The 14,539-nt window shown below is 57.0% G+C and overlaps 1 long non-coding RNA gene across 1 annotated transcript; it reads right to left on the reverse strand.

Moving 5' to 3' along the window:
• Positions 1 to 7,648: 7,648 nt before the first annotated feature.
• On the reverse strand, positions 7,649 to 14,539 carry LOC106146788. Its single transcript, XR_001231351.1, has 2 exons — positions 14,436 to 14,539; positions 7,649 to 8,629 (listed from the first exon to the last, which is right to left on the reverse strand). It is a non-coding gene; the product is annotated as an uncharacterized LOC106146788 (long non-coding RNA).

A 14,539-nucleotide genomic window follows, 5' to 3' on the forward strand; every position in this document is an offset into this window, starting at 1 on the left:
CCAAAGATCCCAAAGCGCATGCTTTAACCTAGCTTCCTGTTCCTTTCTGCTTTTGAGCCTCACCACAAACCTCAGAGCACGGGGACACCCCCCACCCCACCCCCGCCTCATGAAGGGAATGAACCCAACTCCGGGAAGTAAGTTAGGCTCAGGGCTCTACAGAGCCGGTTGTTATGGAAATAAGCCCCCGGGCAGGGTGTGGCTCGGTGGTAAAGTACTTGTCTGGCATGCATGGGGCCCTAGGTTCCTTCCCCAGCTCTGCCAAAAAAAAAAAGAACCTGATCTGTGATCAGTTGTCAAGATGGAACAACCTGACTAGATTAATAACCACCTAGCAGATTAGTAAGCACCCCTGGGTGTGTCTGTGGGTGACTGACACGCAGACCAGCAAATGGAGGGGAAGACCCCCCCCCCCCGTGCACATGGGTGGCACTGACCAATAGGCTCACAGCCTGGATGGAATAAGAAGGGAAAGAAGGGAGTGTGCACATTTTGAAGAGCTCATCTTCCCGGGTGGATGTACTTTGTACTGTCGCCGTTGGACACTGGTCTCCAGGTCTCCAGCTTGTTTGGCCTCCAGTGCTGATTCACACTCTCCAGGCAGCTTCTAGGCCTTCGAGCTTGATCCCTCTTGGTCTTCAGCTTACTCGAGCTGCTGGAAGGGCTGAGCAGCTGCTGGATTCTCCATCTCTTCAGCTGCAGATGGCCATGTGGGCTCTCCCTCCTCCTAGCCTGTGAGCCACCTGAGAACCCCTGTGCCCTCTTCGACACACTGTATTTTGTATCGATTCTGTTCCTCCAGAGAACCCAGTGGCCCCTCCCCGCCTCTTGGTCCCATCTCTCCGTGTGACCCCTCTGCCCACTTCTGCCATGTGAGGCCGCTGGGGGACCCTCACAGAACCCAGACTCAGGTGCCCGTCCTGTTCTGGATCTTGAGCCTCCGAAGTGGGAGTCAGACATCTCTTTTCTCAGGCATTTTGTTATAGCAAGAGAGGATGAACTACATACACCCCAAGCTGGAGTCTGAGAGGTATGAATCCCTTGCGGGAAGGTGAGGCTGAAGCCCCGCCCCATGTGCTATAGGGATCAGGTGACCCCAGTTTTCCCGGGATGAGAGAATTTCTTAGGCTAGAGGACCTTCCCCAACAGCAGAAGCCTCATGAAAACCCGGTAGGCTGCTCAGTACTGAGCAGGAGGGATGGTCTAGGATCTCAGGGAAGCCCCTGAGGGGGAGCCAAGATCACCAAGGTGGACAGCCCTCACCAGTCAAAACCAGCACTGTCTGGCAGGGAGAAAGTGGAAGGAAGGTGCCCTTGGTAAGGTCATCTGTCCCTCCAGGCACTGTCCAAGTCCTAACCCTTAGGACTGGGACCATGAACTCATTTGGAAATGGGGTCTCTGCAGACATCTTTAAAGTAAGGATCTTGGGGGAAATTATCCCAGACTTAGGTGGGCCCTAAATCCAATGACTGATGTTCTCCTAAGAGAAAGGAGAGAGACTTGAGAGCCACCAAGGGGTGGGCTGCCAGAAGACCGAGGCGGAGGGCAGATGGGCGTGGCTATAGGCCTTAGGATGCCATCAGGGATGGTCCCCGCACCATGTCCCCATCACTGACACCTGGGTTCAGCCTTGGAGAGAAGAAAGCTCTTCCCACCGTGCCCTTGGCCCTTGGCCCTTTCCCCGACCCTCAAGCCTCGCTTCCGGGAAAGCAGACTGGGGTGAACAACAAGAGTCCTTTGCACACATGAGGTTCCAGGACCTGAAGCCGTCTCAAATAACATGGCCCGCATCCACGTCCAAGGCCAGGGCACACTGTCCCCGAGGGGCCCACGGCTCCTGAGAGCTTGCCGGCCCAGCATTTCTGCTGCAGCCCAGCCCTTTCTTTCACACCTGGGAGGGTCCCAGCCTTTGATCCCATGGGTCTACACAGGCCTGTTTCCTCTCCGTCACGCGCGGGTGGTGTTTGAGGTGTGGCGCATCATCCCAGCCCCACCGGCTCCGTTTCCCTGTGTGCTGGCGCTCGGAGCCCGCTGTGACAGCCCCGCACCCGTCTGTGCAAACCTCCCCCACCTCGCTTTGGAAACTCTCTGTGTTCTGTTTCCGGTAACAGCAGCAGCCGTGGGTTTGGGAGCGGCATCTCTGTCCGAGGCCATCTGTCCTCCTCGTCATGCAGCCCAGCATGTGTGCTCAGCCCCTCTGCAGAGGGAAGGCGCCAGCTTCCTAGCTCGGCCCTCCCTGCCCTCTGCCTGCCTCGGTCTCCCCTGGACCAGTAGGCTTGTCCTGAAAGAGCACAGTCAGGAGCTGGCAGTGACGGGGTCCACAGTGACCCTGAGCACTTCAGCCCTGTGGGTTTTCTGACAGCAGAGCTGCCCCGGGCCGCCTGGGCACGGGAAGCCAAAGCCCAGGAGTCTCCCAAGTGCCACTAGGGGAGGTGGGTGGGGAAGGTGTCGCGCCACATTTGCTGAGTGCAGGCTTCCTTGGGTGGGCGCGCGGGACCGGAGCGCAGGAGGAGCCTCACACCTGTGCTTCCCCCAGGCTCCTCGCTGTGAGAAGAAAGCAGCCTCTCCCGTCTACCAGCCCCGTGGTTTCAACTCCAGAGACAGCTCAGCTACAGGGCAGAAAACAGGAAGTGGAGGGGAGGCGTGGGCCCAGGATGACAAACACAAATCCACACTTGAGAAGAATCCAATGTACCCTGAAAAGATGGGGGAGAAGGGGTTCTTCCACAGGCCATCTGTCTGCAAAGCGGCGCAATGCCTGTCGGCCAAGTCCCTCCGCAAGCGTTCAGTGCCCCTTCCGTGGGCCACCAGGCCTGACCCCGCTGAGCCCCAGCCTTACTGCCCTTGGTGGCTAGAGTGTGGCCCCCAGAAAGTGGCGTCCTGTGAATGTCTTTGAAGACGAGCATCTGAGGACGAAATCAAGCCAAGATGAGGCGGTGGAGCAGGGCGTGCCCACGTCGGATAGAACCGGTGTCCTCACCCTGAGGAGGAAGTGCACACAGGGACCCAGAGGACGGGCCCTGAGGCAGAGCAGCAGAGACAGGTGAGCAGCTGGTAGCTGGCAGAAACCAGGACTGGAGGACCCTTCCTGGCACCTTCAGAGGGGGCGGGCCTGCCAACACCTCAGCTTAGAACTTCCGCCTTGCAGAGCTGTCATTCAAGGCCTGGCTCATGGTACTGTGTGACAGCAGCTTCAGGACATCACAGGGTGGGATGAGGAAGACGGACAGGAAACAACATCGTAACTCACAGGAAATCCAGGCCGGCAACGGCTCCGGGGCCAGGAGCTCGGTTCACCAGGAACTGATGGATGCTGGATCCAAAATGCATGCACCACTGCATCCCTGCACTCTTCCAGGCGCACCCCCAGGACCACGGGGCATCTGAGGGCTGTGCCCCTCTCTAAGTGGGCTACAAGGAGGAGCGCAGCTAAGGCAGCCCAGTCTCTGGCAGTGCCTGTGGGCCGGTGCCGGGCCTCCCAGGGGAAGGGGAGGGCCTCCGTGTCTCTCAGAAGAGCGTGACTTAAGTTTCAGCAGGAGGAATTCAGGTCAGATAACCAGAGCTGAGCAGCCTGGGGTGCCTCGGCCAGTGCACAGTGGTGGGGACAGCTGTGACACGGTGACCTGCAGGACTGTCTGCCCCCAGCAGCGTCCCTCCAACCTCACCTAGGCGCCAGCCTTGGAGCAGGGCAGGGTGCTCCACAGGCGATGGCTTCAGCGGCAGCAGGACACACTGTCAGCCCGAGGAGGGAGGCGCAGTTGTCAGGGGCCAGGTGGTCAGGATGCCCTGGCTTCCATGGCCCCAGGGACACCACGGGTCCCGGTCCAACCTAAATCACCACTTCCTGAGTAGCCTGCTTAGACACCTGGCCTTGGTCGCCACCTGCAGTCGGGGACCAGAGGGCTCTCGCACAGCGGACACCTGAGCCTCTCACTCAATGACCTCAGGACTTCTTAGTGCATGGCATCGGCCTGTGGTGGACCCTCAGAGACAAGCATGAAGAACAGAGTCCCCCCGGCCGGCTTTTCCTCTCCTCCTCCCCGCATGCAACTCGTCCTTGGGAAGCAGAAATTCCAGCAGGACAACCGACGCCATGACGATGCTTCCATTGGTGGGGACGGCTCACCCTGGCTGCACATCCTTTCCCGGGGAGGTCAGGAATGGGCACAGGCACGTTGGCAGCTCCTCTCATCTACTTTCTGCTGAAGGAATCCAAGAGTGACAGGAGTCCTTCCCAGCTGAGCAGTGATGCCCCGGTGCCTTGGGCTTGGAGATATATTTATATGTTATGTTGCCATGTATACAAAATTGCTTTTTTTTTTTTTTTTTTTGGTGTTTTGAGACAGGGTCTCACTTTGTAGTTCAGATTAGCCTTGAACTAACTCACCATGTAGCTCAGGCTAGTCTTGAATTTTCAGTGATCTTCCTGCCTCAGCCTCCCAGGTGCTTGGATTATAGATGTGTGCCACCATGCCCAGCTGCAATTCTTAAGCACTCTACAAACCATTGACTGAGAAAGGACGCTTGCTATAAAGATGACAACTCACTCAAAAACCAGAGTTTCCCCTTGCCTGTCCAGCCCACTCTGACTTTCTGGGCTTTGAGAGAACCAGGGCTCAGGGCTGGCACTATCCGGAGACTTTCTGAGGGGCCAGGAGACTCTCTGGGAAAATCTTGGCCCAGAATGTAAACATCTGTCACCAAGGTAACAGGATGCAGAGACCCGGAAGGGAGGCCAGGCCCCTGCAGGAGGCCAGCAGGACGCCTCAGCTGTGCGGGAGGATTTGGTTACGCGTTCTTAAGCCATGACCTTTCCTTCCAGACAAGGATGTTCTTTTCCACTTTCCAAAGGTTAGGAAGTTTTGGTTAAAGGAATACATTTGCAGTGATGTTAGGAAAACAAAGCCATTCCAAAGCCTCAAAGTGTGCAAAGGAAGAGTCCATCACACCGTGCTGGAGATGCCAGCGCCCGGGCCAGTGCTGGTGTTTGTGCGGTAAATGGGCAATGTTTACCCAGAGCGCTCTGCGGTTGGGCTTGTATAAATAACAGGCAGACAGATGAGGAAGCCCAAATGCAGCGAGCAGCCTGGAATGTCTCGCTGGCTGCTGGAGTGGTGGAGAATTTCCGCCCCCGAAGGAAAGGGAGCACTCCAAGTATAGAGGGAGATGAGGCCTGGCCGAGGAGGCAGGACCCTCCAAGCCCACCTGTCCTGGCTGTGCCACACCTCAGGGCTTGGACCAGGCTGTAACCGTGCAGCCACCACCTCCACTCTGGCCAATGACGCGTCCAGCAGCACCTTCTGGGAGCTTCCAGACCTGAAACCTTGCCAAGCCACATGCAAACTAATTCAGTTCTTATAGAATAAAATGGGCTTTGCAGTTTTTGCTCTTGGAAATGTAGTGCCCTTTCTGGGAAGAAGTAGAGAAGGGGAGAGAAAAAAGGAAGAGGAGTGAGGAGAGGAAGGGAGGGAGGGAAGGAAGGAGGACAAAGTGGACAGCGAGGCTCTAGGAGGCCAGGCCACCCCCTGGCACCTCCCGCACCCTCTCCCTCCCTGACCCTCCCCACCAGAGCTGTGAGTACGCTCCAGGCTGCCCTGACTGCAGATGGAACTCCAGCGGGCACCACCTGTGGCTTTGCCCTCTTGCCCAAGGTTCTGCAGGGAGGAGACCCTCTTGCCCCCTGCAACCGGAACTCAGAGCCTGAGGAAGGCCAGGGGCCTGGGTGCCCTAACTTGACTTCCTGCTCTGGTGACACCGAGGTCACTCTCCTCATCAACCCAATTCCAAGGCCTCTGCTCGCCCCGGTCTCTCAACCCTCCTCTCCCCCAGCTCATCACCCCAAGGAAGCAAGTCCCTGTAGGTGCTGTAGCCTGCTCGAGCCAGGGCAAGGCCTCGCCCCTCTGCCCATCTGGCCACGCCCACTCCAAAGCTTTCCTCCAATGGGCTAACACCAGCCAGAGGCTGGTCTTCCCGGACCCTGACTGACACCTACCAGGAGAGGCACACAGAGGATACAGAGGCAGGGCAGAGCGTTCCTCGTGCCTACATCAGGGACAGCTGCCCAGAAAGGACCAGAGTGACTGCAGGGGTTGGAGGGTCTGCGGCGCAGATGCAATGCATATTATTTGGTAGAAATCCAGAAACTGGAACAGGATGATGGCTGGAATGTCCTTCTGGTGGGCTTCTGTCCTATGGATAGCCGGCAGCAGGAGCTCCCACGGGGTAAAGAGTTGCCGGCTGCAGGGGTATTTAAGTCAACCGCAAGGAGCTGGAACAACAGCCTGGGCTTGAAGTTCCATGAAGGCTGGCCATGCACAGGCCAAGGCCTTGGGTGCACACAGGGTGGCCTGAACGGGAAGGAGAACTCTGCACGTGAGCCGCTTCAGACGGCTCAAAGGCCCTCAGCACCCGGCTGTAAGCCCATGGGACGGTGCCACCCACAGTCAGGGCAAGTCTCCCCCTCAGTTGGCTGGCCTGCGTGCCAGTCATGTCTGGAGCCAATCATCCTGAAGCCAATCACCTCTGAAAACACCCCACAGACACACCCAGAAGCTACTTTGCTAATCTGCTGGCTGCTTCTGGATCCCATCTAGTAGACAGGTCCTGACTCACGATCACCTTCACTATCTAAGCACACGGGGGCAGGCGGGACTCCTGCAAATCCCCAAGCGGAAGAAAGAAATGTGTGAGCCAGCCCGAGTGGACTTCATTTTCTAGTCTCTCCTGCCAATCCGTAGACACCCGGGCACGTTTGCTGTTAACGACAGGTGTAAACATTAAGGATTATTTGTTTTACTTCTTTATATTTTTCTTTTCTTTCAACATGAGAAGCTAGCTGAAGGCGTGCCTCCTCTTCGCCTGTGGTTTGCAGCTCGCCTGCTGGGGTGAGACAGGGGGGAGGTTGCTGTCGTCAGGGTTTGCAAGAAAATGGGTTTAACAAAGGACACGTAATTTATAGGATTATTTTATAATATTTGCCCAAAGAGTCAAATACAGAAGTGTGCAAGAGGTCTGTCCACACACTAGGGACCCCAATCCAGCTGAGGGCCTGGATCCCATGGCAATGCCCCACGAGTACAGCTGGAGGCCAAGAGCCCACGGCAATGTCTCATGCAAGTCTTTATCAAGGATCTGCGCTGGGAAGGCCCAAAGGTCAGTGGTGGAAGCTAGAAAGTCTGTGCCAGCCGCTGAGGGAACCTCACTGGAGCCAGGAAACAATGCTCAAGGTAAGGACCAGAGCTCCCCAGAGAGAACCGCAGCCATCCTCAGCAACAACGAGGACCCAAGCTCCTCCAGTGATGGGAACAGCTGAGTTCATACCAAGAAAGCCAGCACAACAAGCTTCTCCAGGAGAATCAACAGCGCACCATCTCCCCGTCCAGTTCTTCTATGCTGTTGGCAACACTCCTTAAGTGGGTTGTCCACACCCAGCGCCATGCTGACTTGGGTCAGCAGGGTGTTCCAGTTGACCATTAGTTAACCCACCACAGAGGTCTTAGCCTGACAGCAGTGGGGATGCTTCGGTCTTGCTCCTGCTCCTGGCTCAGGGCCTCAACTACGTGGCTGAGAGCCACCAGCCCCACCGCTGCCTCTGTGTCCCCTATCTGCAGGCATAGGCCCTCAGAGAGATAAAATCACACCACGAAAGGACTCTGAGGGGTGACTGACATCACCCCAGGACAAAGATTATTTATTCAGTGATGGAAAGACAGGGCAATCAAGTGGAAACCCACAACACACAGCTTTAATTCAGCAGCAAGTCCTCATTCGTTCAGAGTTAGCACAAAACTTGTCACTAAATTTCCACATAGAGAAGCACTGCCAGGAGTCTGTCTTTCACACAGAAGCAGCCTCTAAAACCAGGCTCAGGACCGGAGTCCCGGCTGCTGCCTTCTCAGCGGTGCAGCTCCAGGTGCCTGGGTGGTGTCGCCTCACGCAGGGCACACCTGGACATACATTGTCACCTCCACCTGCTCCTGGGAGGCAGCCGTCAAGCCGCAGCACACTTGGTGGATTTGCCTGCTGATTCCTGGGAAGGATTTGGAGATTTCAAGCCTTTAAACAACAGTGACTCCTTGGCATCTTGCAGTATGATCTCATGGCACGTCTACATTCCTGTGGCACAGGGCCAGGGAGGCTACGGCTCCGCGCTGACCGGTGTAGTCTGTGGGACGTGTCCCCAGCACCCAGACAGCACAGCAGGAGCCACCGCAGACATCTGGCTCCTCCGGGTGCCTCTGGCCCGGGGACAGCAGGCTCACCTGACAGGTGCTGCACCCTGCTGCTGGGGCAGGACTCGAGGTCTTGTGGGAGCTCCAGGGCTTCCCTGTGCCTACTGATATCTGAGAGAGACTGGTTTCGAGTATGCTTGCTATGGGGAAAAAAGAGGAAAAGAAAAGAGCAATACAGAAGGGACAAAAGTTTTACTTGATATTTTGCCCAGTGAGCAGTGAGTAGATGGGTAGAGACGCAGGTTCCCAGTGCAGATTCTTGCCATTTTCTGCTCTGTCTGGAGCAGAAAAACGGGCCACGGTGCCTGTGCAGAAGTCACTTGATGCCTTCAGACAGGTCAGCCCCATCTGCCCGTTGTCCAGTGAGGAAGAGGGCAATCAGCTGCTTCCCTGTCAGCCTGTGCAGGGCGGGTAAGAAAAATCAGCACGGATCAGTCCAAGGGCGGTCGCCCGGCTGGGGCGGCTCGTTCGCCACTAAGTGGCCCCCTGTCTGGTGATAACCCTGCCCTTGGTGGGGCCGGCCGGTGACCTCACACCTGGCGCTCACAGCCGCTCTGTGATGTGACCTAAATAAAGCTGGAGCCAGGCATTTCCTCCAGAGCGCCTTGGAGACAGGGCACATTACTCCAGCGATGACTTCAGAACCTTAAAATGAGTTCCACTTGGCCAAGGCGCATTCCCCAGGGTCTAATATCCTGGCTTGACACTGCCTCTCTTTCCCAGGAATCCACAGTCCTGCAAAGGGTCCCTGTCCCCTGGGTGCAGGATGGTGGGAAACCCTCCTCGGGCACCAGCCACCCTCCCTGGCGGCCCTGGAACTCGATTCCTTGCCTGTTTGAGCTGGAGATGCTTAAACCCACTTTGGTTTCCCAGAAGTCTTCCCTCTCCACCGCAGCCTCTGGGAAACCAAATATTCTTTTCACTGGGACAGGTTTTGAATAACACTGTCATTCAAGAGTCCATCGCCCTTCAAATAAGCCTGCGCGAGGAGTTGCCAGTGTCTAATTCCTGCCTCACTGTTTTAAAAATTAAATTTAAAGAACAATCCCCTCCCCGCAGCAGGCCAGGTTTAAGCAGAAGTGGGCATGGAGGCCCTGTCTCCAAGGCGCTCTGGAGGAAATGCCTGGCTCCAGCTTTATTTAGGGCCCATCACAGAGCAGCTGGGAGAGCCGGGCGTGAGGTCATGGAGGCTGCCAGTATGGAGGCAGAAGGGTCCAGAGCAGCCAGAAGTCACCGGCTGCTGGTGGGGGTCATGGAGTCCTGTCTGGAGCCTTTGGGGAACCAGGTCAGGTTTGAGGTGTCCCCTAACAAAATGAAGCTCTGCACGGAAAGTAAGCACCTCTAACTCCTCTTGGTTTTTTTTTTTTTTAGGCCACACATCCATGAGGGTGTTCGTCAGCTTCCTGTTACTGTAACAATTACCCGGCAGGATCAATTTAAACAGAAAAGTTGGTCTGGCTCCCAGTTTGGGCGTGTTCTGTCCAGGGTCAGTTGGCCCTGTTGCTTTTGGGCCTGTGGCAGCTCAGCGCATCCTGGCAGAGGCGTGGGGCGGAGGAGGGCTGTTCACCTTGCCTCCGTGACCAAAGGCCCTCCCGCCAGCCCCAGCTCTTCGGGTTAAAGCCGCGGACTCAGCCTTCGGGACATTCTGATCTGAACGGGGCCACTTCTGACCCCTAAGGGCAGCAGTGACTCATGAGACTTGCAGAGCAGACCACGTCTGCTTCTGAGTGAGTTTCCGCAGCCCTGTCCTCCTGTGCTGAGCAACCAGGACCCAGCATGCGGCTGCTGCAGGGATGCTGGGAAAACAGTGCAGCCTATCGGCCTGCACAAGAGCCATCTCCCTGCAGAGCTGCGGGGCTGGAGCCAAACGCACAGCACGGGGCTCGTGCTGCACTGTGTCCGGATGCTGGTGCCAGCCATCAAGAGCTGGCCATGCTCAAGCACCCGTGTCCCCTCCGCCCTTCCTCCAAAGCCTCTGCTGGGCAGGGTGGGCAGGTGCACCAGGCTGCATCTGTGCCCACACTGATACCAAAGTGCACAGGCTACCCCAGGACCCTTGCACATAGCTGCTCTGAGAAAGTGGGAAGGGAAAGGGAACTCCTGGAGGCCCTCCTTGCGGTGCAAGTCCACAGTTCACCCTTTCTCTCCCGATTTCAGCAGAGACCATGGCCCAGGGGCCACTCGGGGTTGGCAGCACCTCCAAGTCCTGAGGTTGAGCAAGGTCAGGACACCAAGGGCGGGGCCCATGTCTGAGGGGAGCAGCAGCGCTGGAATGTGGAGCCTCTGACTCACACTGCAACCAACAGTCCACCTGGGCCTCCAAGTCGAGCAACTTGGGCTCCACGCTGCTTGGGGTTGTGCTTGCTTCGTGACCAGCCTGAAGCGCTGGGAAAGAATCCCCAGCCAGCAGCCTCAGGCTGTCCTCCCTACGAGGCTGGGTGAGGACCAAGCTTCTGCCTTCTCCATTCACCTTGCTATCCTTTAAAATCAAGCGAGGGCTGGGCATGGTGATGCACACCTGTAATCCCAGCAATCCAGAGGCTGTGGCAGAGGCTAACTGCAAGCTGGAGGCCAGCCTAGGCTACATAGTGAGTTCAAGGCCGGCCTGCATTATATCAAGACCCTGTCTCATTGAAACGAAACGAAACTAAACAAAACACCTCCTAGTTTCGTCACATACACAGGCCTCCCCCACCCCGCTAACTGCCAGCTCCCTGCGCCCCAGGTGGAGGGGAGTGTGCTGTGCCTCCACAGTGGCAAGCCTGGCACAAGCTCAGCCCAGGTGGCACAGTTCTTAAGAGACTGCGCTACAGAACGTGCGCAGTGGGCACCATGGGCGAGCTCTCCGCGTGCAAGAATCAGCGTTCAGCCTGGCGAGGTGGCCCAGTCCTCCATCCCCGCACTCTGGGAGGCTGAGGCAGGAGGATCGTAAGAAGGGGCTGGGGATGTAGTGCAGTGGGTTCATTCCTCAGCGCTGGGGAAAAAAGCAGCCACTTTTATAGCCCCTCATCAGCACCTCCTGGTTTGCATTGCTGGGTGGATTGTCCACACCCAAACATGATCATCAGAAAATTCCCGGACCAAGACTTTCCCTCACTCACATGTCCTTCACTTTTTTGACTGGTCCATGTTTGCAGTCCACAGTGGACCACACGCGTCGTGGGGATCCCCTCCCCCTCCCTCCCTCTCTTGGTCCCTTCCCTTCTGCAAAAGGATGTACCTCCCTGCTTCCTGTTACCTCTCTTTCATTTACTTATACCTTGGCTTTTCCATGTGAGAGAAACTGCATGATGTTTAAGCTCATGTGTCTAATTTGTTTCATGATGGTTGCGAGGTGCATCCATTTTCCTACAAATGACTCGAGCTTATCCTTTTTGTGGCAGAGTAGTACTCCACTGCGTGTAGATACCACACATGCTCACTTCACTTAGACAGAAGCCCACTGGGATGGACTTAGGACTTGCCGGATTCTCCTGGCAAGGGGAGACGCCTACCTAGCATGACGCACCATCGGGCCCAAGAAAATGTGGGAAGCACCAACAGCGGGGAGGAACCGCTCACTGCGGGAAAATCACAGACCAACACACACACACAGCGCACGTGCACACCGTGTCCTGCAGCGTGGGCTTGTCAGCCTGGGCATCTGAGGCCCTGCATACACCAGAGGGCTCAGTGAGCCGAGCCAGCAGGTCTCAGCGCATGGACGTCCCTGATGCCCAAGGCCAGACCACGCGGGAAGCCAGGTCCGAGGGGTGGGGGCTAGCAAAACCCCTGGCCGGATGTAGTGAGGACCGAGGTGAGCAGAGCGAGCTAGGCACTCCCGCAGGGCAGGGCACGGGAGGGGCAGCCATAAGAGGAAGCAGAAAGCTGAGGTGAGGACACGGACACGTGAATCCAGTGGGGTAGAAGCCGAGAGAGGAAAAAGCCGAGGAGACCGCTCAGGCTCGCAGCAGGGACATAGCAATCCATGATGAAGGCCCAGGCCTCCAAGGACAGGGCCCTGCTCCAAAGTGAGACAGACTGCCTGGAATCCCAGCACTCAGGAGGCTGAGGCAGGAGGATCACTGTGAGTTTGAGGCCAGCCTGGGCTACATAGCAACACCCTGTCTCAAAAAAGAGAGGGAGGAAGGGAAGGAGGGAGGGCAGGAGGAAGGAAGGAAGGAAGGGAGGAAGGAAGGGAGGAAGGGAGGAAGGAAGGAAGGAAGGAAGGAAGGAAGGAAGGAAGGAAGGAAGGAAGAAGAGAAGGGAGGGAAGGAAGGAATGAGAAAGGAAGGAGGAGAAAAGAAAGGCACTGGTTCCAATGCCCCCAACCCCCCACCCATGCCCTGCCCGGGGAGGGGAGGGAGGTCAGCATCTGAGTGGTCTAGATGCTCAGCCTCAGGATTTTTTCAGGACTAGGGATTGAACCCTTTAGGGACACAACTCAGCACACAGCACCGGCAGAGCTGACCTCGCCACGTGCTCTACGGACGGAAGAACCACCTTCACGGCTTCCACACCGCACTCCTTCTCCACCCCCCTGCCTCACAGCACAGGGCCCATGCCAGGGGATGGGAGGGGCACTCCCAACGCGGCGGCACCGTCCCTGCACACACAGCCAGCCACAAAGGTGCTGCTCTGGACCAATCACAAACGCGCTATTTTCAACCCTTCATTGGAATCTGGTGCTCTAGGCAGGACCAGTCAGAAGACGCTCTTTCCAATCCTTCATTTGCATACGGGCACAGCCAATCAAGACGCTTCTGCTTCTTCATCTACACACAGCAGGAAGGCAATCGAGCTTTTTGATTGGACAGCTTGCACAGGGTGTGAGCCCAAGTGAGCCTTCCATAGGACGACCATCCAACACCTCACCGGCATGAGAGGGTGAGGACGCTAGGATTTTGGATACAGAAGATCCCTTGGCCCTGTTCTCAGGCTGCTATGAGCCGTCTCGCTGGCCCGCTGTCACCACTTCTTCTCTACCTTCAGTAAAAGTGGGTCTTTCCTCTGCGCCCTGCCCAGTTCTTTGTTCAGGACGTCAAGAGGGGGAGAGAAGCCCCACAGGACTCCTCGCCTGGAGACAGGATTGCTAACACCTGCTGCAAGTGACCAGCCCTGGAAAGTGTCACACGCCAGTTAGGGTGGCATTTCCACTTGATTGGCTTCAGAATCGGCCCCAGGGATTGATGGAGCACACTTCTCTGTGTGCCTGGGAATGGTCCTGGGATCTGGGTCTGGTCCCTACACCCTTCCTCTCTGGCACTGTCCCTAGCTCTGCTTCCCAGTCCCGGTGAACTGAGCAGCTCTGCCGCACCACCCCCGTCCGCCATGATGTCCCGGCCTTGCAGCAGCGGACGATGGACTGAATCCGTGGGCCGATGAAATCGCTCCTCCTTTGAGCTGCGCGTATCATTGTGCCAATGATTGTGTCCCAGCGACGAGAAAGCTAATGCAACGGGCTCTGGTGTTCCTTACACACACAGACCAGTGTTGGAGAACCTGCAGTTTCTCACCTCAGCCCAGGATCTCCTCCTTGGACCACCCGTCCTGACAGGAGCTCACTAATGGTCTCATCACTCTGCTTCCTCCCGGAGAGGAGCTGCCATCTGTGCCCTTACACTAGCCCTGCTGGTGCCCTTGTGCAAATGCAGCCCAGGATGTGGAGCCCGAGGCTGGTGGTAACACAGTGCAGAACCACTGCCTGTGCTATAAAGTTCAGGGAGGAGGGGGGACAGAAACCACACTGCAGGATGGAGAACGTTCTACGCTATGACCTGGGGACCCGTGGCCCTGAACCTGTGGCTGCAGAGAGGTGCCGAGCTGTGGAAGGGCCACAGAGGACAGCCCTGTCCTGCCCATTCTCGAAGCTTTGCGGGCTCCTCAGCTGACAGCAAGAGACTGGAGCCAAGGCCTCCGGCTCCGTCCGCTCCACAGAACCACGGCCTCCTGGCAGGGACAGATCTGCTGCCAGCCCTAAGTGTGTGCTGTGGCCCCGGAGCCACAGGTCTTTTATCAGGCCCAGTCCTTGGGGCCATGACCTCCAGACAGGGCAACCCAGGAGCTCTCATTTGAGCTCAGAGCCTGCACAGCCCTCCGCCCCTGCACAGGGCTAATGAGTCAAACGTGGGCTGTGACAGGCGTGTCAGAGACTGTCCCTCGCTGCCCTTAAAATGAACACGCGTTCATGGAGATGCGCCGTGAAAACAATCTCCCTCTACCTACCGCAGCTTGGAGGGACTGAGACCTCCTGTATCCCGAGCTCTCTGGCAGTGCCAGAGGAGCTGGATGTGGAACGCAGAGATTTCATGCGCTCGCAGGGGTGGAAG

Source organism: Chinchilla lanigera, unplaced genomic scaffold (genome assembly GCF_000276665.1).
Source record: "Chinchilla lanigera isolate Chin_1 unplaced genomic scaffold, ChiLan1.0 scaffold00006, whole genome shotgun sequence".
Taxonomy (NCBI): Eukaryota; Metazoa; Chordata; class Mammalia; order Rodentia; family Chinchillidae; genus Chinchilla; species Chinchilla lanigera.